Here is a 6,257-nt window from a genome sequence, read left to right as displayed (position 1 = left end):
TCTATTCCAACCCCTTGCTCACAGCAGAGTCAGCTAGAGCAGGTTGCCCAGGGCCTTGTCCCATTGGATTTTGAAAATCTCCAAAGATGAAGACTCCACAACCTCTCTGGGCAACCTGTTCCAGTGATAACCATGCACACAGTAAAAATATTTTTTTCTTATATTTAGCTGGAATTTCCTGTATTTCAATTTGTGTTCATTGCCTCTAGTCCTTTCACTTTGCAGGACTGTGGAGAGTTTGGCTTTGTCTTCTTTATTCCCCCTGACCCAGTATTTATATATATCAATAAAATTACACCACCACCACCACCCAAGCCTTCTCTTCTTGAAGCTAAACAGTCCCAGCTCTCTCAGTGTCTCCTCAGGTGTTTCAATCCCTTAATCATTTTAGTGGCTGTTCGCTGGATTCACTGGAGTGAATCCAGCGTGTCCATGACTTGTGCTGGGAAGCCCAGAACAGCACACAATGCTCCAGATCAGGTCTGAGTGCTGAATAGAGGGGAAGGATCACTTTCCTCAAACCTGCCAGAAACGCTCCTCCTGATTGCGAGTTGCCTTGCAATGGCACTGGACAGCTCCCTCACTTCTCAGGGATGCATCCCTCAGGTTCTATAAACTTAGAATCACAGAATATCTTGAGTTGGAAGGGACTCATTGGGATCAGCAAGTCCAACTCCCTGCTCCTCGCAGGACTACCTAAAACTAAACCACATGACTAAGAACATTATCCAGATGCTCCTTGAACCCTGACAGGCTTGGTGCTGTGACCACTTCCCTGGGGAGCCTCTTCCAGTGACTGACCACCCTCTCAGTGAAGAACCTTTTCCTAATGTCCAGCCTGAACTTCCTCCGATGCAGCTTCATTCTGTTTCCTCGTGTCCTGTTGCTGGTCACCAGAGAGAGGAGACCAGCACCTCCCACTCCACTGCCCCCCTTAAGGAAGTTGTGGACTGCCATGAGGTCACTCCTCAGCCTTCTCTTCTCCAAGCTGAACAAGCCAAGTGACCTCAGCCACTCCTCGTAATTCTTGCTCTCGAGGCCCTTCACCATCTTGGTCGCCCTCCTCTGGACACACTGTAATAGTTTGGTGCCCTTCTTATATTGAGGTGCCCAAAACTGCCCACAGTACTCGAGCTGGGGCCGCACCAGCGCAGGGCAAAGTGGGACAATCGCCTCCCTCGACTGGCTAGCTATGCGGTGCTTGATGCACCCCAGGACACAGTTGGCCCTTTTGGCTGCCAGGGCACACTGTTGACTCATATTCAACTTGCCATCAACCCAAACCCCAGATCTCTTTCCATGGGGCTGTTCTCCAGCCTCTTGACCCCAATTTGTATGTATAACCAGGAATATCCTGTCCCAGGTGGACAATCTGGCACTAGCTCTTAAATTTCATACGGTTGGTGATTGCCCAGCTCTCTAGTCCTTCCAGATCTTGCTGTAAGGCCTCTCTACCCTGCACGGAGCCCACGCTCCTCCTGGTTTAGAATCATTTGCAAATTTACTTAATGTACATTCAATTCCTGCATCCAGATCATGTATAAAAACATTAAAGAGCACTGGCCCTAAAATTGAGCCCTGATGAATGCCACTGGTGACTGGCTGCCAGCCTGATGTAACCCCATTTACTATAACTCTTTGAGCCCGACTCATCAGCCAATTTCACACCCAATGTATTATGGGTATTATCCCATTAAGCAACAGGCCCATCACTTCCCTAATTATTTTGGTTTTGTTTTGTTACTGATATACCTGCAGAAGCCCTTTTTTGCTGTTCAAATCCCCCACCACATTCAATTGACGTTAGCTTTGGCTTTCTTAACCCTGTGTGTGCACGCTCAATACAGCATTGATGTATTCCTCCCAGGATACCTCTCCATGCTGCCAACTCTTGTGAACTTCCTTTTGATGTCTGAGTTCAGTTAGGAGCTCCTTGTTCATCCATGCACACATCTTGCCACTTTTGCTTGACTTTCTGGATGCTAGGATGGACCATTCTTGGGCATAACGTATAACAACTTCAAAAAAATAACAAGAAAAGTATTTCCTTCCACATAACCTGCATTAGAAATGTTTATCTTAAACCATGGGTAGCTCAGCATTCACACATGATTAATTAGTGCTGTTGCATAAACTGGCACTTCTTCCTGTAAGGCAACATCACCACAGTACTAAAGCATGAATTAACAGGTGTATTTGTGTAAATCAAGAGTTTAAAGGAAGCAAGAAGACTTAAGATCTACATTGCTTATTTGCTTTGTCCCTTAGGAGACAGTATCCATTCTTCCTAATTGCAGCTCAGCATTTTCTACCTCTTGGGGCTTAAAAAGAAACTAAATTAGCCATCTAATCTACAGTGACCTATTTCTCCCCCCCCTTGTCCTGGTTCTGGCAAGGATAGAGTTAATTTCACAAGGACCCAGGACAGGTAAGCCAAGCTGGCCAGGGGGCTATTCCATACCATGTGACATCATGCTCACCATAAAAGGGGGCTAGTCAACCATAAAAACCATAAAAGAGGGCTAGTCGGGGACGGGTTGAGTGTCTGGTCCGTGGGTTGGTCGGATCGGTAAATTGTTCTCTGTTATCACCCATTGTGAATATCTGTTATCAGTACTGTTGTTGATTGTTTCCCTCTCCCTTGCTGTCCCAGTAAACTGCCCTTATCCCAACCCTTGAGGCTTTGCCTTGTTTTTCTGTTCTCCTCCCCAGCCCGCCGGGGGAGGGGTGAGTGAGCAGCGCGTGGCGCTCAGCTGGCGGCTGGGGCTAAACCACATCACACCTTAATACTGAAAGTACAGTCTTTGTGCATACTCATGCCTATCATGCTCTTCCAATCCCTTTCCCTCAGGGCTAAGCAAACCCATTTCTGAAATATTAAATGTACAACATTCCCAAGGGAACATTCAAATCTGTTCTTCACGTTGATTTTTTTCCTGTCATATTTTACAGCCACACTCTTCATAGTTCTCTAATTGAAAGCAATTAGCATATTTTTTTTCATTGCAGCTGATGGCCAAGAAAAATGGACATCTATTGCAATAACTAGTGTATGCACACAACAGAAGATAGTTACTGTCCAGAAATCAACTGCTTCACAGAGCAGAAAGATTTAGAGAAATAACACACTTTCTGCTTCATAAAGCAGAACATTTTTGCTCCTTTCATCACACTAGAGTGATCAATTAAGTACAGTAAAATTGATATCACATACTTGTCATGGAAGAGATGCAAAGGCAAGATGTATGCAATGTCACTGGTGTGGGGATATTCCAGGAAGTGTTAGCCCCACAAGAAGCCAGTTATCAATACTTTGCTATCCCCGTGCTCCTTACAACAGTCTTTAGAAAAGGTGCTGTAGTTACATCTCTCATTTCTGACAGTTCTGTATTATTTATGTACCACTTCTGTAAGTCTGCTCTCATCACAAAGTGCCAAAAGAGATGAAAATTTGACTACAGGTCCCCTGACAGTCCATCCAATACTTTGTCCCACTGGGAATACATAAGGTTGCTGAACATTCATCAGCATGAAAACTGAGTTTAAAAATTTTAAAGGACAGATTTAAAGCAGCAATATTTTTATGTTCTCTCCCCTTCTTGCTTCCCCTCCCCAGCCCAGTATACATGCACACACATGCACTATTTCACTTATGTAACCATTTTTCTCCCATTTATCTTTTTTCCCAGGTTTTCATTCTCTTTGTCTTATCCCATTGCTTTGGGTCATATTTCTTATATTAAAAAAAAAAAAGAAAAAAATTACAAAAATTCCGCCTCGAGTTGCTATTTAAGTCACTCTCATATACATCCAGTAATTAGCTGACAGTGCTTTATCAGGGATACAGTACTCTTAACAGTTGCGTTAACACAAAATCTGTGATGAAAGTATTTGTGTCAGCCAGCCCTTTTATAGACTTTTAAAAGTAATCTCACTGGTTAATACATAGATAATAGCACAGTGTATCCAATATCCAATCATCCTTTGAAAGCCTAATTTGCACCAACTATTCTCACATCACTTAATACAATAAACTGCTTTAGGGTATTACAAATGGCATCTGGCGGCGCGAGTCAGGCTCAGCTGCAAGCTGCACTCCGTATATGCTGTAAATATAAGAGAAGAGATGAAATGAGAAGTGAGGCATAGAAAGGTGAATAAGTAGGTTGAAGGACAAGTGCATTTTATAACTACTGCTCCAATTCCTATGCCTTAAGCCCTATACAAGGCTATTGCAGCTAATGTGGTCTTTATGTATGTTTTAGGTAATTAGATGATCCTTCCCTAAAAGACTCCTCCTTTAAATTAAAAAACCCTACTGCAACTACAACAGTAGTCATGTACTCACAGATGAGCACAGCTGTTGCCCTTCAAGTCTTTTCTGCCTGCTTTAGCTTGATGGCCTTCTGACAAAGTTGAGGTAGCAGATTTTCATTACAGCTGACATTGTTTCATGCACAATGCACCATAAATTACAGCTACTTCCAAAGACACAGGTCTGTCATTCCTGTTACATTTTTTCCTGACATTCTTCTCCCATTTTCCTTTCTGTCTTGTCAACGGTAGATAGCTATACTGGAGCCATATATTACTTATGCTGTACTGTTACAGAACAGAACAGAAAACTGAAGGGCACTGTAAAGAAAGAGGGAGGTGAGCAGGCTAAGGCCTTATATTGCCTTGTATTGTTTATGAAACCAGGACACAAGTCAGATACTCACCACCTGTTATTGGTTTACATATTACATTGCTTTATTAGTCAAAGGGAAGAAAACCATATCAGTGCAGAACCTGAGTAAAGAGAAGAAACATTTAAGGCTGTTCTTTTTGGTGTCAATATGATTTCATTCCCTTTAAGTAACATTTTGGCATTTATTGGCTAGCAGACTGAAACTAGAAATTGATCTAACTGGTTTTGGTTTCAGATAGGAAACAATGTCATTTCCACTATCTGCCTTCCTGATAGGCACATGCACCAAGCAGCTTCCCCAAATGCTGATACAATTATCCTTTTCTATTCTTCTTTCATGTCTCTCTAATTGCAAAATATATTTTTCTAAAAAGGAAAATACTGAAACAAGAAAACCTCAAAGACATTCTAAGGCAATAGGCAGGCAAAATATAAATACAGAAATTAATGATATTTCTAGTTAACAGTCAATAGCTGAGAAGAGCATAGCTCAAGACTGTTGTTTCTAGCAGTGAAGTCACAATCTCTTTTGCAAAAGACTCTAAAAATAGTAGCTGTAAATTAGTCTTTAAATGTCTGCAAATAAGTTTGCAAACATCCCAGACCAGCTGGTTTACCATCCTTAACATGACAGCAGTATCAAACTCATAACAGCTCAAAGCACACAAGGAAGAGGAATTAATTTTATGGTATCCCATGGAACTGATTAATGTCTGAATGGGCAGAGTTTATTTTCCTTATCTTTTTCCCATACTGTACACCTTCTCTTCATTACACTGCAATTTTTTTCTTGCTTATTCTACTATACACCAAATACTCTCCTACTTCTGTACATTCAGGTGGGCCCTTTAAAATTAAAAGATCCACTCAAAAGAACTTGCAAGGTTTCAGTCTTTGTGTTCACCTTGGCTGTCTCTTGTCCAGGATGAAAGGATGTCAGGATGAAAAATCAGTGCAAATGATCCTATATGCATTGATTACCATAGGAATGAAATGTGATCTCTCCAACTAAATCCCCAAGTTAGGGGAAATGTGGGACCAGAATTGCAGGACATGTTATGTGGAACAATTATCTGTAAGCTATGTAGAAGGAAAGTGTCTGCTCCTTTAAGGGTATCAGGTCAAGGAGCTTTTCCAGTGCAATAGGGACAATAATGAAAGGAGGAAGCCATGAACAAGAACACATGGACATGAGGGACGTCGTGATGAGAACCAACCCAGTCAGTCACATCAATTGATAAGGGCATGTGAGAGTGTGAGAAACTTTATTCCAGCGAGGTTATCTGACTGGGGACCTGTCAGTTGGGAAACCAAGGGGAAAAGGGGGAAACCAGAAACAAAATACATGGAAACACAGACCTGATAAAGCAAACATGGAGACAATGGCAAGAAACAAACCTCACCACTCACACTGACTGATGGGCTATCAAGAAACCACAGGCGCCACTGCTGGGAAGATCAGCCTGGACTGTGCAACTGATGATACTGCACACCAGGGGGACCCCCCAACATGGGGTGGGTGATGCACAGAGGAAGGGGGAGCAGGGGGGAAGACAGAAAGGGGGGT

This window comes from Grus americana, chromosome 1 (genome assembly GCF_028858705.1).
Source record: "Grus americana isolate bGruAme1 chromosome 1, bGruAme1.mat, whole genome shotgun sequence".
NCBI lineage: Eukaryota > Metazoa > Chordata > Aves > Gruiformes > Gruidae > Grus > Grus americana.
This window is presented reverse-complemented; position numbering follows the sequence as displayed.